We start from the raw sequence: 27,952 nt of genomic DNA, 5'->3' as shown, positions 1-27,952 counted from the left end.
TAGCCCCTTTTGCCTGGATTATGGGCTGACTCTGGGCGCTGCCCCTCGAAACCTTGCCTGCTCTGCCACCATCCACCATAGATGGTCGACCGTAACTCAGCTGGCCCGATATAGTTGGTTGTGGTGGCCGCCCCCACCTCGTGTGCGTGTGGCACCGACTTGGTACACTAGGATACCATGGTTGTGTCGGTAGAGGTGTCTCGAGCTACTAGGCGCTCCCAACGCATCAAGCGGCGCTTGTGCAGAGATGGCCCCACAACTGCGTGCCCTGGGAGCTGCGCTCCTTCCGGCTCCTTCGACTCGCTAGCGCCTCAATGCCTTTGCACCCCACCCTGCTGCTACCCTTGGTGGCCGTCCATCCCGGCGCGTCTTCTATTCCGGTACATTCCGGGAGTTGCGCCTCCTTTCCAGCTCTTTGGGCTCGCCGACGTCCTTGTTGCTCCAGTCTTGGTGACCCGGATCTACGCTACCCTTCGGATCCTGGCTCACACGGGCCTCCGGCCACCTTAGCATTCCTTACTGCCACTCCCTCTGCCTCTTTGCCATGTTTGTCCATTCGCCGCTCCGTTGCTCATGTGTGCAGCAGCGCCCGATGCCTCTTTGGTAGCGGGCGTGGCTCCCCCTTCTATGGTTGTGGTTCTGGCCTATGCCCGACTTCCTCTTCTCTGGTTCGTGCTTTGGTGGCTTGGGATTTCTCAGACTCTGGCCAGGGAAAAATCCCTACATCATTTGCTGGCAGCAAGGACATTCGCTGGTGCCGTCGCCTCCTTGGAGGAGCTGTCATGGCCATTGTCTGTGCCCCTCTTCGAGCAGCAGGGGAAATTCTAGGTCCTCTTATCCGGATCGGACGACGACGGCATCTCGACGTCGTTCTCCTTCTTGAAGGCGTTGTCTTGTTCGCTCGAGGTCTCCTCGGTCTGGGATCTGGAGAAGTTGGTCGTCTTGTTGTTGCTCTGGGCTACTTCTCAGGATGGCGAGTCCAGCTGCCTTTTCCTCTTTTTTGGGCCAACCATCCCATGTTTCTCTGCTCTGTACACCATGTTCACGCCAGTTGCGTTTGTTTCATGTGTTGTTCCTTTTGTACTTACTCTATCTTCTTCTATCAATGGAATGATACACAAGATTTGCTTATTCATGACAAAAGTCCATACAGGGAAAGAGCATCTCATTTACATCTATGTTATGCTATTCTATAGTCAACTCAAATTTAGCATTCTGATAAAAAAAAATGTACACTTAGTCCATATAGGGAAAGAGCATCTCATTTCAGTTGCCTGCAAACTAATGTAAGATGTACGAGCAAGTGACCATCTAGTAGATGGGAAGACTTGGCTAGAAGTGGTATTGACTAATCATCCTATCTAAGCAGCCCTCTTTGCTAGCGCCTAACCTAGTACACAATTGTTAAAGATAGCTTAAAACTAAACAACCTACTCCCTCTGTAAACTAATATAATAGCATTTGGATCACTAAAAGAGATATCTAAACACTCTTATATTAGTTTACGTACTCCCACATTGTGAGCTGACACCCACAAGATGTGTCTTACGATAGAGAATTGACTGGATTAAATATGCGCTCGCCGCAATTTACTAATGAGCATTAAGTTAGAGAATACTTGGACATATTCACAAGACATGTGTCTACAACCTCTAAAAGAATTCAGATCAAAATCCGTTATACACATTGAGAATCAAAAAAAGACAAATCATGCAAAAATGACACTATTCACGATGAATTTGTCCTTGTTGTTTCTCCACTTGATTTTGTAGGAGCTGTAGACACATGTCTTGTTCACATTACGATTAGTTTGAGAACTGCTTGAAATTTCCAAACTTGAATTTTGTAAACTGGGAGCATGTGAGGGCTAGCCTCAATGGATATTTTCGTGTCACAACAAACATCCATACTCTCCGCATAAACTTTTAGGTTTTTTTTATTTTCGTTTTTTGTGCCGGTCAAATGAGAGTTTTATTTAATAAAAGGAAATTAGCATCCCGTGTGTCATTGTTACACTACAAAAATAGGAACTATCTGGTCCTCGTCCCTTGAAAAGTACGCTCCCTAATTTGCACAAGTCAAGAAAGGAATATTACGTGCATTTATTTTGTTTTTAAAAAATTTTAAAGACCATAACTTTTGATTCGAGTATCGGAATTTACATTCGTTTTCACCGTTGGATGACTTGCGACGGGTACTTGAAAACTAGATCCCATATGAGTATGTTTCGACGAACTTTTTCTTAGAGCAACTTTTGGTGCTACAGAGGCAACTTTAGTTCTATATGAAAGCAACTTCTTCTTAGTTTGCCTACTATGATTGCCTATCAACAAGAAGTCCTTATAAGTTGCCTCCAATGACTATCATATTCACTAAATTCACATATAAGGTGTCTACCCCACTATCGAGTATGTTAAACTATGTCTCAAATTATAGGCAACATGAGCTACACCGACAAACAACTTCTCCTAGTACCATTGCCAACTAGTTAGCGATGACATGCAATCGAGCATCGTTGTTAGGCAATTAATTATCATTGTTAAGTTCTCATGATTTGTTGGGGCAGTTGCTCGGATTTGTTTTGAATAGGCCTTTTTCATGTGTTTTTGTAATGCAGTTGCTTCGTTTTGCTAGGCAGTTGCTTGGTTTTTTTGCTAGAACAATTTTTCATTTTTTGTTTTCTTTGTAATTGAGTTGTTTTGGATTTTTTCTAGAATAGTTAAGTTGCATGGGGAGGGGCATCAGATTGTTGTCCACAAAGGCTCCACAAAGGCTATTCAAGTTCGTCATATGTTTTTTCTGTCTAAACTAGACAATCTAAGTAGTAACGCTAGGGACAGTTGCTTGGTTTTGCTAGGGCAATTTTTTCATAGTTGGTTTTTCGTAATGCAGTAGCTCGGATTTGATAGTATAGTTGCTTGGTTTTGTAGGACAGTTGCCCGGTTTTGCTAGAACAGTTTTGCATTGTGATTTGGTAATACATTTGATTGGTTTTGCACTGTCTTTTTGTAATACAATTGCTTGGATTTGCTAGGATAACTACTTTGAGTTTTTACAAGGAATAACTGCTTTGGATCTTGCTGGAACAATTGTGTGGATTTCTACTAGCGGGGGCGGTTGCTTAGAGTTTGCTAGAACAATTGCTATATGTAGATGTGTATAAGGATTTTTCATTGATAGGCAGTCATACTAGAAAAGAAATTGCTTTCTTATAGCACTATAGTTGCCTCAATACAACCCAAAGTTGCCTGCAAAAAAAGTTTGTCAAAATGTACCCATATGGGATCTAGTTTTGAATTACTCGTCGTGAGAAACCCAAGGGTGAAAACGGATCTGAATTCCGATGCACGAATCAAAAGTTATAACTTTTGAAATTTTTTGAAACCCAAATAAATGCACGCGGAACAAGATCGTACGTGATTTCCTAAGTAGCATGAATAGGTCGATTAGTTTCCTTTTGGGATGTCAGTTGGTTTCGGAATCACGTGGACGTGGGGTGATGATGTGAGAAACTGATTTACTTTTTTGGGGAAGTGACAGCCCGCCTTCCTTTGGGGAGAGCGCTCGATCCCGCAAGAGGCCGCTCGGGCGCCAGGTAGCCACATCCAACTATAAATGGGAGATCACAATAATATCGATACTCCTCAATATAGGGAATTACGAGATATGTCACGATACATGACATATTAGTATAACACTCCCCCGCAGTCACAATTGGAGGAGAGCAGACGTTGGGACTGGACTGAAAATCCAGAAACAGTGGTGATGGCAGTCCCTTCATCAAGATATCAGAAAACTGGCGAGATGAGGGAACATGGAGCACGCGGACCTCACCCATGGTGACACGATCACGAACGTAGTGTAAGTCGATCTCGATGTGTTTGGTACGGTGATGCTGAACTGAGTTTGTCAACATGTAGACGGCATTGACGTTGTCGTAGAAGACGACCGTAGCAGGAGGGGTTCGGTGATGAAGCTCCTGGAGGAAGTTGCCGAATCCAACTCACCTCAGCTACGGCGTTGGCCACGGTGCGGTACTCGGCTGCAGCACTAGAGCGAGATACCGTGTATTGTCGCTTAGACGACCAGGAGATGAGGTTGTCACCGAGGTAGACACAGAAGCCTGACGTGGAGCACCGAGTGTCGGGGCAGCCGGCCCAGTCGGCGTTGGTGTAGGCGATCATGGAGTGTGGCGAAGACGAGTAGAGCTGAAGTCCATGAGAAAGCATGCCCTTAACGTAGCTTGATGCCCGTAAGATGCTGCCCATGAGGGTCGTGCATATGAAGACAAACCTCCTGAACGGCATACACGATATCGGGGCGTGTAAAAGTGAGGTACTGTAGTGCCCCGACGAGACTCCGATACTCAGTGGGATCAGCCACGGGAGTGCCGGCAGTAGCAACAAGCTTCGGCGACATGTCAACCGGTGTCGTGGCGGACTTCCACGCAGTCATGCCGGCCCTGTCCAGAATCTCCATGGCGTACTTGGCTTGCAAAAGATTTTCTGTCATGGCAAACTCGGCGCGGAGAGAGGCCGTGATCTTTTGGAGCAATCCAGTCGAGGAGGCGGTGAGGACGATATCGTCACATATAGAAGGAGCACGAATAGCGAGGTGTCCGAGCGTGAACACACAAAACCAGTCGAAGTGATGAAAGTCGTGAAGCCTGCATGACACTGTATAGCGAACGGTTCAACCGACAGACGTGCTCGGGGCGAGTGGAGTCGATGAAGCCGGTGGGTTGACGGCAGTAGACTATCTCGACAAGTTTACCATGCAGGAAGGTGTTCTTGACATCGAGTTGGCGGGTCTCTCAATTAAGGGAGAGCGCGATGGAGAGGATGACATGCATTGTGGCCGGTTTGACCACCGGACTGAACGTCTCGTCGAAGTCAACGCATGGCTCCTGAGAAAAGCCCCGAAGTACCCAACGAGCTTTATAGCGACCGAGGGAGCCATTGGGCTTGAGCTTGTGACGAAACACCCACTTGCCGGAGATGATGTTGGCATCCCGAGGAGAAGGCACGAGATCCTAAGTGTTGTTGCTGATGAGAGCACGGTATTCCACAGTCATAGCATCAAGCCAGTTGGGATCCTTGAGAGCGACTCGGGAGGAGGTGGGGACAGGGGAGTACCTGCTGACAAAGAAAACATGCAGGTTAAGCCGCTCGCGGGGGCCCTTGTGTATGCTGGTTAGCTGGTGGGTTTTGGCCGGTTGTATGTGAACGGTTAGAAATCCGAATATGATCCTTCCCGCGGTGCACCGTGTCCAGACGGAACCAACCGGAGGCCTCGATCCAGTTTCAGTATTTGACCATGGAGAAGGCCAATGGTTCATTATAGTGACAACGATGAAGACGACGACTAGCTAGCGCTATGTAAACCCCCCACCGGACAAGCATCTCGTCGATACGAACAAGCTAGCTAGGGAGATCATCATATTCCTAACCTCTTTGGTGCTCGTACGATACATATCCGCCACAGCTTGCACGATGGGCCTCCGAGCCAAGGACCCGGTGGCCGACACGGGGGGCCAGCACACGTCAAGGACGACTTGTGGGTGGCCGTGGACGAGAGGGACATGTCTGGAACCAGCGCCGGCGACGGCAACCGGCTGCTGCTATTCCGGACCATGAAGGTCAAGGGAAGCATCCTGCATCCTTACAGGTCGGTCTGCACGGATGTCATTGTAACATGCATTCTGTTTTCATACTACTATTAGTGCTACACACAGTCCGGCCTACACTTGTGAATATGATCGTATTTTTTCATTGTAACAATAGGTTCTTGATTCTTGTGCGCTTGGTCGCCATCGTAGCCTTCTTCACGTGGCACATAGAGCACAGGAACCACGATGGCATTTGGCTCTGTGCCACGTCCATGGTTGCGGACGCCAGGTTCGGCTTCTCATGGCTCCTCAACCCACTCCCCAAGCTCAACCCCATCAAACGCGTGCCGGACCTCGCCGCCCTAGCGGACCGGCACGGCGAAGACGTCCTTCCGGGAATCGACGTCTTTATCATGACTATCGACCCCGTGGATGAACCTGTCATGTATACGGTGAACACCATCCTCTCTATCCTCGCCGCCGACTACCACAAGTACGCATGCTACCTCTCCGACGACGATGGCTCATTGGTGTGAAAGAGGCTGGAAGCGCATACATAGGCAGGGGCGCGCTGCGTGTTAATAAAGGCCAGAGGCCGCGGCAAAGATTTCAGAGAGGTTAGGGTTCGGTTAGGTGTGGATTGATCTCCAAGCTAACTACTAGGATCAGATCACAACAACCTAACCTAACCTAACTAGTTACAACACATGCCACATCCTAAGTAGCACGGTTTATATACATACCGTGACATACAATGTTTAACACTCCCCCTCAATCACAACTATCTAAGTTGAGATTGCGTCTAAAGACCTCCAGCTGCCGCAGTGATAGTTGTTTAGTAAAGCCATCCGCCACTTGATCACCAGTAGGAACAAACTGAATATTCAAAAACTTGTTGGCCACCCTCTCACGGACAAAATGATAATCAATCTCAATGTGCTTCGTCCTAGCATGAAAAATAGGATTGGCGGAAAGATAGGTAGCATCAAGATTGTCACACGAAAGTGACGCTGGAGATGAGTGACGAATGCCCAACTCTGTTAACAAATTCTAGACCCAAATAATCTCAGCAGTAGCATTTGCTAAGGCCATGTACTCAGCTTCTGGACTCGATCTAGACACATTAGCTTGCTTACGTGCACTCTAAGAAATCAAATTACCCCCAAAGAACACTGCAAAGCCTCCAGTGGATATCCGATCATCAGGACAACCTGCCCAGTCTGCATCTGAAAAAGCACTAACAAGTGTAGAGTCTGACTTAGCAAGTTTAAGACCATGACTCTTGGTTGCCTGGAGATATCGAAGAATTCTTTTTACTGTTGTGCAATGAGTACTAGTAGGAGCATGAAGGAACTGACAAACTTTGTTAACTGAAAAACAGATATCAAGCCTGGTTAAAGTCAAATACTGCAGAGCTTCTACTACACTCCTGTACCTGGTGGAGTCCTCGGCTCCAAGCACCTCTCCATCATGAAGAGACAATTTCTCTAAAGTAGACAACGGAGTTGGAGAAGGCTTGCAGCCTTTCATGCCCACTCGCTCAAGGATATCTTGCACATATTTCTCTTGAGATAAAACAATTCCACTAGCAACATGCTTTACCACAATTCCAAGAAAAAAATGGAGACTGCCCAAATCCTTGAGCGCAAAATCCATGCGCAGATCCTTAAGAAGAGCTTCAACTGCTCTAGAGGAGGAACTTGTGACAATAATATCATCAATAAAAATAAGCATAAAAATAGTGACTCCATGCCGATGATAAAAGAATGACGAGGTGTCTCCCTTGGAAGCAGAAAAACCGTGAGACTGTAACTTGGAGTACAGACGATAATACCAAGCTCGAGGTGCTTGTTTCAAACCATAAATTACTTTATCAAGCTTGCAGACATGTCGTGGTAAAGCTGAACTTTCATACCCAGGAGGCTGCCTCATAAAAATCTCTTCTTCCAGAACACCATGTAAAAACACGTTCTTTACATCTAGTTGCCGCATGGCACAATTTCTGGATATTGCAACTAAAAGAATTAAGCTGATAGTAGCAGCTTTGACCACAGGACTAAAGGTGTCCTCATAATCGATTTCGTACCTTTGCTTTAAACCATTGGCCATAAGACGTGCCTTGTACCTATCAATTGTGCCATCAGATTTCCGCTTGACCTTATACACCCATTTGCAGTCAATGACGTTCCTCCCCCTTACTGGAGGTACCAGGCGCCATGTTTTGTTCTCAACGAGAGCTCGAAATTCTTCATCCATTGCCTGTTTCCACTTGGGATCACCAAGGGCATCTTGCAGATTCTTCGATTCACCTGTGGCATAGAAAGAGCCCCAATGAACACAACCATCATTATAAACCTTGGGTTTAGCAATACCACTTTGTGACCGAGTGTGTGAGTGGGAAGGAGGAGGCGGAGTTGGCCGAGCTTGCTGGATTTGGAGACGGTTGCGTGTAGACGACACGGCAGAGTCGGAGGAAGCAGGCGCTACCGCCGAAGATCCTGAATCCGCTGCCTGCAGAGAACCAGACGGATCTGGTGCGGCAGCCGATTGCTAACTGCCACTTGGCAGTTCCGGAGTGGGTGTAGGTTGGGAAGGGATCCTCACCATACCGGAGTCCCGGCTCCCCGCCCCGCTGATGCCACGTGGGCCTCATCCAGCCAGCCCGCCAGGGACCCGCACCATCCCAAGCAGGGGACATCGCAGGGGTCGGCCCCGCCAGGGGACAACGCATCAGTGCGACCGCCTGGCTGCCCACCTGGCCGCGCGAATCCCGGCGAGGATTCGCCTGACGCGCCAGACGACACGGATCCCATGGTGGAATCTCCTGGGATCGCTGCAGCGACCTATCCCGAGGGCTTCTGCGGATCTTCTATGGAGCTCCCTGTTTGCTGCATAAAATCATAAGAGTTTTCGCCAAAACCTTCAATATTTTGTTGCCATGTTTCCTACACACTTTCAGCTGGGTTATTGGCATTAGGCATAGGCATATGATCAATGGGAAAATCAGCTCCCGCTTGACCAAAACTAGGAGATGGTAAAAGATGAGAGGGCAAAAGGAGTAACTCCTTGCGAAGTTGGGCGCCGGCATTGGAGTGGAGATTTGCGAAAGGGAAAACTTGCTCATCAAAAATGATGTCACCAGAAACATAGACACGACCAGAGGCGATATCGAGACACTTGTAGCCTTTATGAAGGGTACTGTATCCTAAGAGAGCACATTGCTTTGACCTAAGCTCAAGTTTATGCTTGTTGAAAGGACGCAAGTTGGGCCAGACGGCACAACCAAAAATGCCTAGAAAAGAATAGTTGGGTTTAGTGCCAAAGAGCCTATGTAGCGGAGTTTGGTTCTTGATGACTCTACTGGGAATGCGATTAATGAGATAGACTGCCGTGAGGAATGATTCATCCCAAAATTTGAGCGGCATGAAAGCATGAGCAAGTAGAGAGAGACCAACTTCCACTATGTGTCTATGTTTCCACTCTGCGGAGCCATTCTGTTGATGAGCAATGGGGCATGAAACGTGATGTGTGATGCCAATGCGTTCGAAAAAAGAGCTCAACCGTTGGTATTCCCCACCCCAATCGGTTTGCATAGCAATGATCTTATGATCAAATAGACATTCAACATGAGCTTGAAAAAGACGAAATTTCTCAAAGACACCAGATTTATATTTGAGCAAATAGATCCAGCTAAACTTGCTAAAATCATCAATAAAGCTGACATAATTTTTCTGTCTTCCTACAGAGACGGGTCCAGTACCCTAAACATCTGAAAAAATAAGCCCTAAAGGAATTGTGGATTCGCTAGTTGAACGAGAATAGGGTAACTGATGGCTCTTGGCCATCTGATATGCATCACACACTAAGAGATGATCTTGTTTATTTGAAACGGGAAGATTGAAGTCGCGAAGGATCTTCTGAACTACCGGATAAGTGGGATGCCCTAAGCGTTTGTGCCATAGAGATGTGGACGGTTTGATGGCACCAAGCACTTGACGTTGAGGGGCACTTTGCCGTCCGGTCACGGGGAACAAACCCCATCTACTCCTGTTTTGAAGAATTGTTCTCCGGGTAGCTTGATCCTTGACAAGAAAGCATTCAGGATGAAGTTCAATAAACACATCATTATCTCGCATAAGATTATAGGCAGAAAGGAGACTTTGATCGGCACTAGGAGCATGAAGAATATTGTTCAGGTTCAAGGAACTAGAGGGAGTAGATAGTACTGAATAACCAATATGTGCTATGTCCATACCTTGACCACTAGCTGTGTGGATTTGATCGGTGCCGGTGTAGCGATCACGGACGACTAACTTCTCCAACTCGCCTCTAACATGATCCGTGGCGCCGGTATCAAGATACCAGTTGGTATCCACGCCGTAGGAGTCAGCGGAGTTGGCAGAGCGGGGGTTGCCACCGCCGCCGCCGCCACCGCGCCCACCATTGCCGCGTCCGCCGCCACCATCGCCGCCCGCGGGATTGCGCACGTTGTTGTTGTAGCTTTTGTCGAACCGTTTCCTGCAGCGCCACGCACCATGGCCTTCTTGTTGGTGCAGCGCACCACCGCCACCACCGTTGCTCGAGTTGTCCGAGTAGTTGCTGCCGTTGTAGCCACCGCGTCCACCGCCCTGACCGCCATGTGCGCCGTCGTAGCCGCCACGACCACCTTTTGCAGTGAGGTTGGCGGAGGGGTGAGCGGTGTAGGCGGCGTGCTGGGCGGCGATCCGGGACTCCGCAGAGAGCAGTAGCGAGAAGAGTTCGCTTAGGCCGATCGGTTGATCGGTGACAGCGCGCGTGGAGATGGCGGTGACCAACCCATTGTAGTCGGGCTCGTGCATGAGCCCCTCCAAGATGTGTGACACGACATCTTCGTTGAGGGGTTTTCCTGCAGCAGCGAGCTCGTCCGCTAGCCCCTTCATCTTGGTGAAGTAAGCGGCAGCAAAGAGGTCGCCCTTGCGAGTTTCCGATCGCCGATCGGAGCTGGATCTGGCGCGCCTTGGATTGTGCGGAGAAACTCTCAACCAGGGCTTGCCAGACGCCCACGGCTGTGGTGTGGTTGGAGACCTGCATCAGAACCTCACGAGACAAGAAGGCAAGCAAAAAAGTGAGCACCTGTTGATCTTGGGTGACCCAAATCTCTTGCTCTAGATTCGGCTTCTCAGTGATCTCCTTCTTCCCGGCATTCTCCTTCTTGGTGACGATGACCGCAGCGGGTTCCTTGATCGAGCCGTCGAGGTAACCCATCATCGCCGCAGCCCTGACGTGCGGGAGGACTTGCGCCTTCCACACCAGGAAGTTGTCACGGGTGAGCTTCTCCGTGATGGTGTGTCCAAGGGAGGCAAGGGAGGGCATGACCATGGCGGGAGAGGAGGAGGAAGAAGACATAACCTAGATGTATTGGAAGTTCTAGGCTCTGTATACCATGTGAAAGAGGCCGGAAGCGCATACATAGGCAGGGGCGCGCTGCGTGTTAATAAAGGCCAGAGGCCGCGACAAAGATTACAGAGAGGTTAGGGTTCGGTTAGGTGTGGATTGATCTCCAAGCTAACTACTAGGATCAGATCACAACAACCTAACCTAACCTAACTAGTTACAACACACACCACATCCTAACTAGCATGGTTTATATACATACCGTGACATACAATGTTTGACAATTGGTGCAGTATGAGGCGATGATCCAAGTTGCTCATTTTGCTGCTTTGTGGGTCCTGTTTTGCCGGAAGCATTGCATCGAGCCAAGGTCACCGGAGAACTATTTTGGGATGAAAACCAGGCCGTATGTCGGGAGTATGGCAGGAGAGTTCATGAGTGATCACAGGTGTGTGCGCAAAGAATATGGTGAGTTCAAGGTGAGAATAGATTCCCTTTACAACCGTCCGTCGACGGTCTGATGCCTACAACAAAGGAGATGATGGTGTACATGCCACTTGGATGGCTGATGGGACACAATGGGTGGGTACATGGATTGAGCAAGCTGACAATCATTCAGGTCAAACTTACCGGAATTGTCCAGGTAAAAGTTTTTCTATTTGTTCATTCAGGTCAAACTTATAAGTTACACCTTTTGTATTCCTCTAAATTTATGAATCTAGCTAGATCCCAGTCTTGAAGTTCAGTGGAAGTACGTGAATAGTCGTCGGATAGTGATTTGGTGGCTTAAAACACAAAAGGAAAAGGAAATAGAAATGTGTCCAGAAACCCAATGTATAATCACATGTACCTAGAGAGTTAGAGTGAATTAACAAAATTATCAAGGCGATGCGGGGGCATCATATTTTTTGTGTTAAAAGTGATCTGTACATTTTTTTATCTCGTGCATGCATCTTTTTCTTCTCATTTACCTCCTCCATTGCAAAATGCATGATGTTTTACACTTTTATACATTTCCAAGGTGTAACTTTGAAATTTATTATATATATATATATATATATGCTAAAATGATTATAGTGCTAGGAAATAAAGAAGACATGCAATAATTTTCATGTGTGATCTGTTTAGGTACAACTGTGCAGATCAATCGATTTGGATTTATCTAGCTATAGTTATGAATGTCTATTGATTACGATATGTTCAGGTACAAGTATAAAGATCCAAATGAAGCACCATACTTAGGTAGAATCATGCAGATTTAACATCTGAAATACATTTAGGCATGATTACGCAGATTGAAAAAATGTGATCTGTTTAGGGACAACTATGGATCTAACGAGTTATGATATGCTCAGGTAAATCATGATTATCAAATGTTTATGATATCTTTAGGTACAGTTATGTATATCAAACAGATATGATCTGTTTATAGACAGTTCAATAGATTTAATTATTGTGATTTACTAATAAAGAGATGATCCATCAGATTGTCGATCGGATGTTTTGCTCTTTTGGAACTAGCAAGGCAGCCCTCGTAAATGCGAGGGCATCATCTTTTAATGTTGTGAAATTGTTAAGTATTATTTTCTACCTTATGTAGATATTCTTTTACTCAGATTTACCATTTCATTGCATATTAGACAACATTTTTCTGCACCTATACATCTCTAAATGTGTAACATTGTTATTTAGTTTCTATACGAGCATATGGTTTATATTGCTAATAAATTCAAATATATTAATTTAGTATGATGCACATTTATCTTTTCTAAGCAATCTGTTTATACAGTCGGCAGATGCAGATACACCAACCAAACTAATACAAAGTTCTTGCATGCGCTAGATTAGTTGTCGTATGCTCTAATATATGTCTATATATCTATATACCCCTTAGCCATTTTCTGATTGGTTATATAGAGTCGGTACATGTTCAAATTTTGGCCATGCACGAATGTTGCTTGCATATTTATTTGGATCCATCCTCTATAGAAAAATTAACAAATACTCCCTCTGTAAAGAAATATAAGAGCGTTTAGATCACTAACGCTCTTATATTTCTTTACGGAGGGAGTAAATTAGAAGGACGTCCTCAAGCCTCCGAATCATGTAATTGTTGCCATATATGTACTCCTCCGTCGATGCTTATGTTGGTGCTAATCATTAGTCCATCATTTTTATTTTGCAATCACAAGAATTGCATACATCGTCGATAGTACTAATTGTCTACATTTCATAGGACGGTAAGAAGAATATTTATTGCACTGCTCTCAATTTTATTGTTGTATTAACTCCATAGCATAAAATATAGGTATTTGGTTGACTGCCAGCTAGCAACTTTCTCAAAGTTATTTGAAAAACCGAATTGTCGCACTCCATGGCAATGAAGCCACCACGCTATAGAGCAGAGAACATCAAGCTGGTACGTAAGGCCGCTGAGTTTGGTAAATCGACGCCATTCCTGAACTCAATACCGGATGGCGCAATCCAAGAGCGGTATATCACCCCGGTGTTGGTCGACGAGGGGCTTAGCAATGACATAGCCACCCTGATGACGTGCGCTTATGAGGATGGTAGTTCATGGGGGAGAGACATCGGGTTGGTGTACAACATCGCGACGGAGGATTTGTCACTGGTAGAAAAAGGGCCTATAGTCCCGGTTCGTAAGGGCCTTTAGTCCCGATTCCTGAACCGGGACTAAAGTGTCGGTACTAATGCCCTGACCCTTTAGTCCCGGTTCAATCCAGAACCGGGACTAAAGGGCGCGGCCACGTGGAGCTCCACCTTTTTATTTTTATGATTTTTTTTTGAAATTTTTTTTTGAATTTTTTTTTTTTGAAATTTTTTTTATTTTCAAACTTCTAAATTATTTTAACCTCTAGTCTGTAATCAGCACCCCTCATCACTTCTCAATTTATCCTCTAATCACCCCTCATCATTCCAAATCATCTAACTTCCCGAACGGTCACCCATCCTCCCACTCCCCCAGCCTGAGCACGCTTAACTTCCGGGTTCTATTCTCCCTCGCTCCAAGTCTGCACTTGTTGTTTTCCTGACAATAGTAAGATGTCAATCCTATTAACCTTCAGGAATTTTGCTTGAGCATGAAGTGACACATTTCACTGTTTGAGTTTGAAACTATTGTTTTAAAAAATAATAATTATTTAGTAACACTAATATTTCTTGAATAATTAGTTTGACCATTGTTTGACCATAGTTTGACCATAATTTGACCAGATTTGACCAAAATTGAAATAACTAAAATACTTATTTAGTAACACTAATATTCTAGAATAATTAGTTTGACCATTGTTTGACCACACACTAGTAGAAAACAGGGCTATGGTCCAGGCCGGCTCAGCCCATTAGTCCCGGTTCAGTGTAGAACCGGGACTAATGTGGGCATTGGTCCCGGTTCGTGAGCCCAGGGGGCCGGCCGGGCCACGTGGGCCATTGGTCCCGGTTCGTCTGGACCTTTTGGTCCCGGTTGGTGGGACGAACCGGGACCAATGGGCCTCGCTCCTGGCCCACCACCATTGGTCCCGGTTGGTGGCTTGAACCGGGACCAAAGGCTCCCCTTTAGTCCCGGTTCATGCCACCAACCGGGACCAATGGGGTGCCTATATATACCCCCTCGCGCAAGAGCAGAGCACAGTGCTCTGTTTTTTCTCCCTGAGGGGGAGAGGGCTTTGTGGTGCTCTAGCTCACCTCCTATGCACATGAGGTGTTCGATGGAATGCCCGAGCCACACTACTTAAGCTTTCTCCTCTCGAAGCTCGACCTCCAAGCTCCATTTTCCTCGAGATTTGTCTAGATTTAGCGGTCCGTCACACCCCGTCCCCGTCTTCACCTCCGTCGATCACCCGCGCCGATCTCATCACCGACACCACCGTGGTGAGCCTCTTGTTCTTATCTTCTTTCTAAAAGGAAAAATATTCTTACTTGTCTGTTTAGATAGATACTTGTATCATTTTCTTACATTTATTATTGCATCTTATATAGTGCGATGGTTTTGGTATCCGCCCCCGTCGGCCCTCGTCCTGTCTATGATTCGGATTTGGTATGTATATTATCTTCATAACTATTGGTTCATTTATTGTTTATGAAAATTATGCCGACCAACGTGACATAGATTTTATTTATCTAGGATGTATGTGAATCGGAAATGCCAACCGACCCTATTGTCGAGAGGTTAAATTTAGTTGAAGAAGAAAACAATTTGTTGAAGGAAAAAATAAAAAAAATTGAGGAGGAGAAGATGATATTGGAGTTGCATGTTGCGGATGTCGTCGATGATCACAAGATCAAGATGGATGCAACGCGCTTGAAGATTAGAAAGATTAGAGAATATGCCATTCATACCGAGGCTTGGTATCATTATGCCGTTGGATCAATTGTTACCTTGGTTGCGATTATGATCGCATTTATTTTCGCATTGAAATGTTTTACATAGTTTCAATGTATGGTTTAATTAATTAGATGCTCTGGAGAGCTATATGTTGTTAGATGAGAACTATGTATGCACTTTGGTTTTAATGTGATGATGAACTTCTATTAATTTGCACACTTAATTATATATAATGCACGCAGATGAACCGGCAATGGATGTACGGTGACAGACACACCCGTGAGTACATTAAGGGCGTGCATGAGTTTCTCGATGCGGCTGAGGCAAACAAGCAGAATGGTTTTATGTGTTGTCCATGCACTGAATGTGGGAATACGAGGTCTTACTCTAACCGGAAAATCCTTCACTCCCACCTGCTTTACAAGGGTTTCATGCCACACTATAATGTTTGGACGAGGCACGGAGAAATAGGGGTTATGATGGAAGACGGCGAAGAAGAAGAGTACGATGACAACTATGTGCCCCCTGAATACGGTGATGCTGCAACGGGGGGAGCTGGTGAAGATCAAGAGGAACCAGACGATGTGCCCAATGATGCTGCCACGGGTGAAGCTGCTGAAGATCAAGAGGAACCAGACGATGTGCCCGATGATGATGATCTCCGCCGGGTCATTGTCGATGCAAGGACGCAATGCATTAGTCAAAAGGAGAAGCTGAAGTTCGATCGCATGTTAGAGGATCACAAAAAAGGGTTATACCCCAATTGCGAAGATGGCAACACAAAGCTCGGTACCGTACTGGAATTGCTGCAGTGGAAGGCAGAGAATGCTGTGGCTGACAAAGGATTTGAGAAGCTACTGAAAATATTGAAGAAGAAGCTTCCAAACGATAACGAATTGCCTGACAGTACATACGCAGCGAAGAAGGTCGTATGCCCTCTAGGATTGGAGGTGGAGAAGATACATGCATGCCCTAATGACTGCATCCTCTACTGCGGTGCATACAAGGATCTGAACGCATGCCCGGTATGCGGTGCGTTGCGGTATAAGATCAGACGAGATGACCCTGGTGATGTTGACGGCGAGCCCCTCAGGAGGAGGGTTCCTGCGAAGGTGATGTGGTATACTCCTATAATACCACGGTTGAAACGTCTGTTCAGAAACGAAGAGCATGCCAAGTTGATGCGATGGCACAGTGAGAACCGAAAAAAAGATGGGAAGTTGAGAGCACCCGCTGACGGGTCGCAGTGGAGAAAAATCGAGAGAAAGTACTGGGATGAGTTTACAAAGGACCCAAGGAATGTATGGTTTGCTTTAAGCGCGGATGCCATTAATCCTTTCGGGGAGCAGAGCAGCAATCACAGCACCTGGCCCGTGACTCTATGTATGTATAACCTTCCTCCTTGGATGTGCATGAAGCAGAAGTTCATTATGATGCCAGTTCTCATCCAAGGCCCTAAGCAACCCGGCAACGAAATTGATGTGTACCTAAGGCCATTAGTTGAAGAACTTTTACAGCTGTGGAATGGAAACGGTGTACGTACGTGGGATGAGCACAGACAGGAGGAATTTAACCTTAAGGCATTGCTGTTCGTGACCATCAACGATTGGCCCGCTCTCAGTAACCTTTCAGGACAGAGAAACAAAGGATACCACGCATGCACGCACTGTTTAGATGACACTGAAAGTATATACCTGGACAAATGCAGGAAGAATGTGTACCTGGGCCATCGTCGATTTCTTCCGACCAACCATCAATGTCTAAAGAAAGGCAAGCATTTCAAAGGCGAGGCAGATCACCGGAAGAAGCCCGCCATGCGCACCGGTGTTCACGTGCTTGCTATGGTCAATGATTTACACTACGTAATCTTTGGAAAGGGTCCCGGTGGACTAGCTGTTCCGAATGACGCTGAGGGACACGCACCCATGTGGAAGAAGAAATCTATATTTTGGGACCTACCCTACTGGAAAGACCTAGAGGTCCGCTCCTCAATCGACGTGATGCACGTGACGAAGAACCTTTGCGTGAACCTGCTAGGCTTCTTGGGCATGTATGGGAAGACAAAAGATACACCCGAGGCATGAGAGGACCTGCAACGTTTGCACGAAAAAGACGGCATGCCTCCGAAGCAGTATAAAGGTCCTGCCAGCTACGCTCTTACGAAAGAAGAGAAAGAAATCTTCTTTGAATGCCTGCTCAGTATGAAGGTCACGACTGGCTTCTCGTCGAATATAAAGGGAATAATAAATATGCCAGAGAAAAAGTTTCAGAATCTAAAGTCTCATGACTGCCACGTGATTATGACACAACTGCTTCCGGTTGCATTGAGGGGGCTTCTACCGAAAAACGTTCGATTAGCCATTGTGAAGCTATGTGCATTCCTCAATGCAACCTCTCAGAAGGTGATCGATCCAGAAATCGTACCAAGGCTAAGGAGTGATGTGGCGCAATGTCTTGTCAGTTTCGAGCTGGTGTTCCCACCATCCTTCTTCAATATCATGACGCACGTCCTAGTTCATCTAGTCGACGAGATTGTCATCCTGGGGCCCGTATTTCTACACAATATGTTCCCTTTTGAGAGGTTCATGGGAGTCCTAAAGAAATATGTCCGTAACCGCGCTAGGCCAGAAGGAAGCATCTCCATGGGCCATCAAACAGAGGATGTTATCGGGTTTTGTGTTGACTTCATTCCTGGCCTTAACAAGATAGGTCTCCCTCAATCGCGGTATGAGGGGAGACTGACTGGAAAAGGCACTCTGGGAAGAGACTCAATAATATGCAGGGACGAATATTCTTGGTCTCAAGCACACTACACAGTTCTACAGAACTCTACCTTGGTGACCCCGTATGTCGATGAACACAAGAACAGTCTGCGCTCCAAACACCCGGAGCAGTGCGACGACTGGATTACATGTGAACACATCAGGACTTTCAGCAGTTGGTTGGAAACACGTCTCAGAGGTGACAACACTGTTTGTGATGAGTTGTACTTGTTGTCCAGGGGACCATCTTTGACTGTATTGACTTACAAAGGATACGAGATAAATGGGAATACATTTTACACGATCGCCCAAGATCAAAAGAGCACCAACCAAAACAGCGGTGTCCGCTTTGATGCAGCAACCGAGAGCGGAAAGGACACATATTATGGTTACATAGTGGACATATGGGAACTTGACTACGGACCTGATTTTAAGGTCCCTTTGTTTAAGTGCAAATGGGTCAATCTGTTAGGCGGGGGGGGGGGGGGTACAGATAGACCCACAGTACGGAATGACAACAGTGGATCTGAAAAATCTTGGGTACACTGATGAACCGTTCGTCCTAGCCAATGATGTGGCACAGGTTATCTATGTGAAGGACATGTCTACCAAACTGAGAAAAAGAAAAGATAAGGAAGCGAATAAATCATACGATGAGCCAAAGCGCCACATAGTTCTTTCAGGAAAAAGGGACATCCTGGGAGTGGACGGCAAGACAGACATGTCTGAAGATTATGGAAGGTTTCATGAAATTCCTCCCTTCAATGTCAAGGCTGACCCAAGCATCCTGATAAACAATGAAGATTATCCATGGTTATGGCGCAATAAGCAAATGACACAAGCGAAGAAAAAGTGAAGACTTTCTCCCGCAATAAGCAAATGCTATGTGGGTGAAATTATGATACCATCCCAACTTTCAACTTTTTCAGAGTTCGTTTGAAATGCTTTCATGTCTTATGGTTCGAAACTTTGATACTTCGAAAGTGATTGTCCATTTTGTACACGAAGTGCATCAAGTTTTTGTCGTAACCCTCTCTACTTTTTGGAACATGCTATGTGGGTGAAATGATGATACCATGCCAACTTTCAACCTTTTCAGAGTTCATTTTGAAATGCTTTCCAATTTCAGAGTCATTTAGCTCAAAGAATGAATTAATAGCAAACAGAATGAACTACAAAACTTTTATGAAAATAAAAACAATCAATTAAAATATTATGTTATGATCAACTAAAATAAAACTATAATATTCTTCAATAGCAAAAAGAATATAATTTGTGTGACCTAAAATCAAACTATAAGTATTTAATTGTAAGTATAAATAAAAAATAAATAGCAAAGAAGAAAAAAATTCTAATTTTATAGTAAAGTTATTCATAAACTAGTGATTCACACAAATTTTTAAAAATTCAAATTTCAACTATTCAAAATTTTAAAACTAATGGCACTAACAGAAAGTTTATAATCTTTGTGACCTAAAAGCAAAAAAGAAATCACTAAAAAACTATAAGTATTTAGTTGTAAGTATAAATAAAAAATAAATAGAAAAAAAATTCTATTTTTATAGTAAAGTTATTCATAAACTAGTGATTCACACAAATTTTTAAAAATTCAAATTTAAACTATTCAAAATTTAAAACTAATGGCACTAACAGAAAGTTTATAATTTTTGTGACCTAAAAGCAAAAAGAAATCACTAAAAAAATATAAGTATTTAGTTTTAAGTAGAAATAAAAAAATAAAAAACCAAAAAAATGTAGAAATAAAAAAGAAAAAACCAAAAAAAATGCCTCCTACTGGGCCTCCACGGCCTGAATACGACTAGAAACCCTACATGGGCCAGGATTCAGGCCCGCAGAGGCCCAATAGGCCCACATGCAGTAGCAAGTTTAGGCCCGAAAGCCTGCATTAGAGAGGAGCTCGAATGGGGAGGCACAGCAGGGCTTATAAACCAGTGCCGACGCCCTTCAGCTAGCGATGTGGGACTAAACTTTTGGGCGCTGGCAGCACAAGGGCATTGGTCCCGGTTGGTGGCACCAACCGGGACTAAAGGGGGCATTGGTCCCGGTTCGTGGCACCAACCGTGACCAATGCCCCCCTTTAGTCCCGGTTGGTGCCACCAACCGGGACCAAAGGCCGCCGCTTCCCGCCCTTTGGGCTGCTGAAAATTGGCCTTTGGTCCCGGTTGGTGGCACCAACCGGGACCAAAGGGGGGCATTGGTCACGGTTTGTGCCACAAACCGGGACCATTGCTCTGGCTATATATACAACCCTTGCGAAATTTTCGCCAACTGCTCCATTCCCCATCGCCGACGCCGCCAGGCTGCTCGTCCTCCTCGTCGCTGTCGCTGCGCCCTGCCCCATCGCCATCGCCGTCGCCGTCGCCGCGCCCCGAGCCCCGCCTCCTCAATCGTCCTCCTCGTCGCCGTCGTCCGCCCTGCCCCGAGCCCCGCCTACTCGATCGTCCCCGTCGCCGCCGTGTGCCGCCCCGAGCTCGCGGTCGTCCCCGTCGCCGTGTGCCACCCCGCCCCGAGCTCGCTGCCGTCCGCCCTGCCCCGAGCCCCGCCTCCTCGATCGTCCCCGTCGCCGTGTGCCGCCCCGAGCCCGCGGCCATCCCCGTCTCCCCATCGCCCCGCGCACGCCGTCCCCGTCGCCGGCATCCCCGAGCCTGCCGTAGCTCCTTTCCCGTCGCTGGCCTCCTCTCCCCGTCGCCGCCCGCCCCCAGTGAGTTCCCCCTTTCCCATCCCCGTGGCCGACGATGCCACCCATTGCCGCCGCTGCTCTCTGTTCATATATGCAAAAGTTACTTTTTTTAGAAAATCATCTATATATGTTCAGAAAAGTTCTATATGAATGTGGCTATATATATATGTTCAGAAAAGTTCTATATGTATGTGGCTATGTATGTGTATGTGGCTATGTGAATATGCAAAGAAGAGGAGATGAAGAAGATGATATATTTTCTTATTCGTGGGTGTGTCGAGAGGGTCATCGATAACTTTAGTGAATTTTAGGTTATTTTCATTTTAGGTCATTTTAGGCGGGGAAGAAGGGGAATAAGAGGGAGAAGAAGAGGGGGTCGAGAGGGGGTCTAGGGTCGCCGAGGGGTCGAGGGTCGTCGAACATGAGAGGAGGAAGAGGATAAAAAAGAAGAGGTATAAGAAAAGAAAAAAGAGGAGAAGAAAGAATAGAGGAGAAGATCTCCTCTATTCTTTCTTCTCCTCTTTTTTTTCTTCTTCTTCCTCTTTTTTTATCGGGAACGAGGGTCGTCGAGGGTCGCCGAGCGGTAGAGGAAGAAGAGGATAAAAAAGAAGAGGAAGAAAAAAAAGAGAGGGGTCGACGGTCGCCTAGGGGTCGAGGGTCGAGAGGGGGTCTAGGGTCGCCGAGAGGGGAGAGGAAGACGGGGAGAAATAAATAAGAAGAAGAAAAAAGAAGAAAAAGAAGAGGAGAAGAAGAAAGGAATAGAGGAGAAGAAGAGAAAAATAGAATATATATTCTATTTTCTCTTTTCTCCTCTATTCCTTTCTTCTTCTCCTATTTTTTTCTTCTTCTTTTTCTTCGACACGTGGGGGGGGGGTCGAGAACGTCGGACATTCATGAGAGAGGCGAAGAAGAAGGGGAAGAAGAGGGAGAAGAAGAGGAGAGGAAGAAGAGGAAGTCTTCTCCTCTATTCTTTCTTCTCTTCTTTTTTCTTCTTCTTCTTCCTCTTTATTTTATCGGGAACGAGGATCGTCGAGAGGGTCGCCGAGCAGTAGAGGAGAAACCCTAAATAGAAAGTATCGTCGGTGTGAGATACATGTACCGTCGGTGTCGGACACTACACCCACATCCCACAAGTGGCGCGGGCTTCGACGCCCACGTCACTTGTGGGACGTGGATGTAGTGTCCGACACCGAAGGCCACATGTATCTCACACCCACGAAACTTGCTAGCTATTTAGGGTTTCCTCTACCGAAAAGAAGAGGAGAAATAAATAAGAAGAAGAAAAAAGAAGAAAAAGAAGAGGAGAAGAAGAAAGGAATAGTGGAGAAGAAGAGAAAATAGAATATATTCTATTTTTCTTTTCTCCACTATTCCTTTCTTCTTCTCCTCTTTTTTTTCTTCTTTTCTTCTTCTTATTCTTCTTCTTCTTATTATTCTTATTAGCCGGAAGTAGAGAGAGGTTTCCTAGTGTCAAAGTATTGAAGAAATCCATGCCTTCATCATTAGCCGGAAGTAACCAGGGCATGTTGGTACGAAGTTCTGCAAAGTTGTTTTGGAATGGAGTCCCGGATAGAATAATCCGCCTTTTGGTACCAATTCAGCAAAGGCCTTCCAAATAGCGATATTCGGAAGGCTCTTGCTGAACTATGTACCAAAAGGCGGATTATCCTATCTGGGAGTCCGTTCCAGAACAACTTTGAAGAGCTTCGTACCATCATGCACATGTTACTTTCGCCTAATGATGAAGACATGGTTTTGTTGAATCCTGAGACACTATGCAACCTCCCGACCCCTCGGCGATCCTATCGAACATGAGAGGAAGAAGAGGATAAAAAAAGAAGAGGAAGAAGAAAAAAAGAGGAGAAGAAAGAATAGAGGAGATCTTCTCCTATATTCTTTCTTCTCCTCTTATTTTTCTTCTTCTTCCTCTTTTTTTATCGGGAACGAGGGTCGTCGAGGGACATAGCTGTAGTGTCGTCGTTGTCGATATATACCCCCTCCCGATAGCTTACTATGATTAGGTAGCTAGTTCTACGTTTGGCACTAATATATCCATCTATCATGTTTGAATAATAATTGCCATGTTGTAAATATTTGTAGAAACTATGGACACCGCCCTAGACGAAGCAACAAAAGAAGCGTTGTTGAGGGACATAATCGCAGAAGGAAGTGATGCCATCTCGTTGTTTCTCAACGAAACCGATGGTCTGGAAGGAGAGGGTGAACAAGCTGGCTACGGTGACCTAATGCCGGTGCAAGAAGAAGAACATGAGGACGGCTCCGGTGACCGAACCGAGTCCAGCCAGGTATATATATTAGTTAAGCCTATGCTGACTAGCTGATTGATGCATTCATTGTTTTGGTATGTACACATATTAATTAAGTCTTTGTTCTTTTTTCTAGCCCTCCGGATCGAGCACAACTTCGGTAAAGAGACGAGGCCCGAAGAAAAAGTTGAGCCCGGATGAAAAGTTTGAGATCATAGCAATCGCGCCCGACGGCCAACCTATTGAACCCCTCCGAACAAAGAGCGCATTTGTTGCTCAGTGCGGGGTTCTGGTTAGGGACAAGATCCCGATAAGCATCCAGCAATGGTTTAAGCCGGCTACAGAAGACCCTGAGGTCTCTTATGTCAATGATATGCAGAAAAATGATCTTTGGACTGAGCTGAAGTCAAATTTCACCCTACCACCTGAGGATAATCCAGAGAACCCAGTTAAAGAGAAATTAATCAAGTCTTTTGCTCTGAAGAGGATGGCAGAACTATTCAGGAGGTGGAAGAAAGAGCTGAATAAGTTTGTCGAAAATAATGAGACACCAGAATTTAAGGGCAGATATGAGAATATCAGAGATCACTGGCCCGCATTTGTGGCCCACAGGACATCGGAAAAGAGTAAGAAGATGTCAGCGACAAACAAGCAAAATGCTGCGAAGAAGAAGCTTCACCATCGCACAGGGTCAGGTGGCTACCTCGTAGCCCGGCCTAAGTGGTCCAAGACTGAGAATGATCTGGTTCATAAAGGGATCAAACCAGAGACAATTAACTAGCAAGACCGTTGCCGGACTTGGTTCTTCGGGGCTGGCGGAACACTGGACCCTGTAACAGGGAAGTGCATTTGGACGAACGATCAAATGGACATACCAGTCACTAAGCTTAAGCAGTATATCGAAGCAGCGCAAGAAGGGACGTTCTTTCCAGACAGAGAGAACGACGAGCTCACAATGGCCCTCGGGAATCCTGAGCACCCTGGACGGACACGAGGCATGCCAGGCTCCATTCCGTGGAAGGTTGGGTTTCCGGACGCAGGCGGTTACAAATCCCATGAGAGGAGGAAAAAAGTGCAGCAGACCCAAATGCAGGCGCTGCAAGCAAGGGTAGACGCGATAGAGGAACGAGAAGCAAATTGCAGCAAACGTACTGCCGAAGCCTCCCCCGAAGCTACCCCGCCATCTCAGCGCAGAAGCAGCGTGGCTTCCACCGAGCTGCTTCAGCCGGAGCATGCCTTGACGGCTCCTGCCAGCTATCCCGTGGATGCTATAACAGAGTCTCAAAATTGCCACCTTATGACGCAATGGATGAATTTGAAGGTCAAGGCGGCTGTTGGCTCTGTTTTTCCTACCGAACCCGGCGCAACTTTTCACTGCCAGCCGATTCCAGAAGGATATGCTAGGGTGATGGTGGATGAGATAACGGAGGGATTTGAGGACCTCCAGCTTGACCACCCTACCGGTGAAGGGGAGACTCGGTTGGGGTCTGCTCTGAAGACTCCATGCCTATGGCGGAAGGAGCTCATCAACCTTCCGAACTGGACGCCACCGCCTCCTCCTCCTCCTCCGGCGAGTCAGGGCACTCCGCCTCCACCGCCTCCTCCTCCGGCGAGTGACGATCAGGGCCCTCGGCCAGCTCCTTCTCCGGCGCGCGGCGGCACTCCGCCTCCTTCTCCGCCTGCGCCGACGCGCCCGAGCAGCCAGCCTCCTCCTTCTCCGCCTCGTCAGCAAGGGCGGAAGAGACCTGCCGCCGCTCCAGCTGCTCCGGCGCGTCGTAATCCTTCTCCTCCGCCTCTTAAGCAAGTAAAGAAGACAACCGCTACGTCTGCTCGGTCGGCGTCTAGCAGTACAACCAGAGGCGGGAGGACATACAGATTCGGTCCTTCTCTGAAGACTCCAGAGAAGTTACCATACGAGAGGACCCAGGAGGAGAACGCCGAGATCGCGCGAGAAGAAGTGAAGAAATTCTTTGAAAGGGGTGAAAGAAAAGAAACATCCACCTCCGGAGGAGAAGGTAGATCGGGTGAAAGTGAAGCGCACTCTGGCTGCCCTGACAAAACCACCGAAGTCTGATTCGCCGAAAGGAAACTATGACCGCATTATTGGAAAGGAATTTGCCGAAGCGGAGCGGTCGGGAAGTACTGTCAGTGATCAAAGGCTGAAAGAACGACGAGCTGGGAAACAAATTGCCCAGCTCGGCGAACAAGCGAAGCAATCGTGCCCCCCGCTCAAGGTGCCTAGCCACAACGTCGATAATGATCCGAGGATGGTGCCCGGTTATAGCAATCTTCCAGATTACCTGCCCGACGAAGTACATTATGAACCCATGGACGTGCAGATACAAAGATACGAGTACGGGAAGCCTCTCGTCAAAGATGAAAGGTCTCTATCAACGATGATGCGAAGATTGCATGATTGGTACTTGAAAATCTGCAGAGACTCTGGGGGGAGGAGTACTTTGTATGCGAGAGTTAAACCGGAGCATGACCTCGTTGGAATTGATCTGTTGCCTGTTCCATTTGAGGAGTTCTTTCAGTTTTTCAATCAATTGGCCCTCGATAAAGCAACGGTCACCTGCTACTGTCTGTAAGTAGTACTACTTCTGTCATTAAGTCTCTCTATATAGCTCAGCTCTTTCATTGCATGTATTTATAATTTTCCTCACTATATTATGCACATTGAAGATCGTCGAATTGAAGAAAAGACAAATCGGTGATATTGGGTTCATTAACACAAATATCATAGATGCAACTCAGGTTAAATTTCATGTCGCAGCTACCGAGGCCAACTTGCTACGATCGTTGGTAATAAATGAAAACAAAGATATAATACTCTTTCCTTACAACTTCAAGTGAGTGTTACTGTCTTGTGCATATTCGGTTTCCCTTATGTATTAGTCAAGGCTATAGTAATGTAATTGATGAGTTATGCATGCGTGTGCAGTTTCCACTTTATTCTCCTAGAGATTAAGCTTGAGCAGGGACTAGTAACTGTCTTAGACTCAAGACGAAAAGATCCCCAGGACTATGCGGACATGACTCAAATGCTCGAGAAGTAAGTTAAATCGATCATTATCCAACATATCAGCAACTTTGTTCATTTCCTGATATATCAAGTAATTGTTTTCTTTGTCTGGCAGGGTTTGGAAAAAATTCACCAAAAAAGCTCCGGGACTCCCGAAGAAGCTGCAATTTAGACACCCGAAAGTAAGTACAATAGTAGCATGTTCCGCGCATCTCCTATTGATTCAAGCGCTAGTTTCATCAATATCATTTGGCATTCTTGCTTATCAGTTTGATTGACCTCTATTTCTTGTAAAGTGGTTGTGGCAGGAACAAGGGAATGATTTCTGTGGATACTACATTTGTGAGTCCATCCGCCACACGACCTGTGAGCGGGGCTACTCTGACGAACAATATGAAGTGCGTAATAAACAACATTCACAATTTTATTTTATTACCATCATTTGTGTTGAGTTTCATTCATTCATATATATATATATGTATATATGTATTGACCCCCTTCTTCAAATTAGATGTTTCGGAAGCGGGATGAACTCCTAGCACCAGCTCGCATGCGAGCAATTCAAGAGGAATTGGCGGCATTCTTTCTTGGCCACGTGATCCCTGAAGACGGAGAATTCTATGTGGACCCTAAGTCCGTATGATTACATTTATAAGAGATAATTATTGTATATATGTAGCCGGTAGTGTCAGATAGATATACGAGAACTTGTTGTTCGACCAATCTCTCGGAGAAGGAGAGGTGGTCGATATCACTTCTCTCTGTATATATGCATATATGTTCATGACGATCTTCTGTTTCCTTCGTTTGCTTACTAGCTAGCTAGCGTGTCTAGTCCTCTCTATATACGTATGTATAGTACGTAGCGTCGACCAAGCACGGACATAAGAGAGGACACTTCTCTCTATTAATTATAACTAGTTAACACAATATATGAAACACCTAAATTAACCCTGCAAAACCCCCAACCCCCCCCCCCTTTCAAAAAAAACAAAAACCCCAGCCACAGAAGTGCTGACGCGTGGATGCCTATTGGTCCCGGTTGGTGCCACCAACCGGGACCAAAGGGTCTCCTGACTGGGCTCTGCGCAATGCCCACGTGGAGGGCCTTTAGTCCCGGTTCTGGATTGAACCGGGACTAAAGGGGGGAGGTATTAGTACCGACACTTTAGTCCCGGTTCCGGAACCGGGACTAAAGGCCCTTACAAACCGGGACTATAGGCCCTTTTTCTACCAGTGTTTGCTGCTTCGTCAGAGTAGCTGGATGAAGAAATTGAAGCGGATGCAATCCCTTCAACCCCACAAGTCTCATCACCCATGCCTCAGTTCACTGTTGAAGAGGCCGGAGTTGAAGAAAAAGAAGATGATGAAGATGTGGACATTGGGTGTAAAACACCAGTGCTGAATGATGATTTTTGGGAAAGTCAGCACCCCAACTCTCCTCTGTTCACACCACTTCAACAAATTCCTCTGTCCCCTGTCAACACTGAAGTACAAATGGGATCTGAAGAACCTCGTGCAACTCCTTTTGTACATGAAGAGATTCCAACCACTAGTGCTGAAGAAAATGTAAATGAAGAATTGAAGACCCAGGCTGCCACTGCAGAAGAAGATGAAATTCCTCAGCCTGTGGAACCTGAGATTGCAATTCCTGAGGTAGTAATGCAATTGACTGATACTCCTCAGCCCAAGCCAAAGGACCCATTCTCGAAGAAGTAGAAATTCAAGGTTGATGACTTCTTCGGCGAGCACGTGTTCTTCACTGACTATAATCCTTATGACTCTTCTCGTCTTAGAAGGAAGCGCTTCTGGACTACCAGCCATGCCAACTTCTATTCTTCACTGCTCTTCAACAAGGATAAAGTCTTCGA

General features: G+C 46.2%; 1 pseudogene; it reads left to right on the top strand.

Annotated features, from left to right (window-relative positions):
• The first annotated feature begins 5,581 nt into the window (after positions 1-5,581).
• On the top strand, positions 5,582-11,665 carry LOC147962474 (mixed-linked glucan synthase 2-like; annotated as a pseudogene).
• The last annotated feature ends 16,287 nt before the right edge of the window (positions 11,666-27,952 follow it).

The sequence above is a fragment of the Triticum urartu genome, chromosome 7A, assembly GCF_056163025.1.
Source record: "Triticum urartu cultivar PI428250 chromosome 7A, HENAU_Tu73, whole genome shotgun sequence".
NCBI classification, from domain to species: Eukaryota; Viridiplantae; Streptophyta; class Magnoliopsida; order Poales; family Poaceae; genus Triticum; species Triticum urartu.
This window is presented reverse-complemented; position numbering and strand designations above follow the sequence as displayed.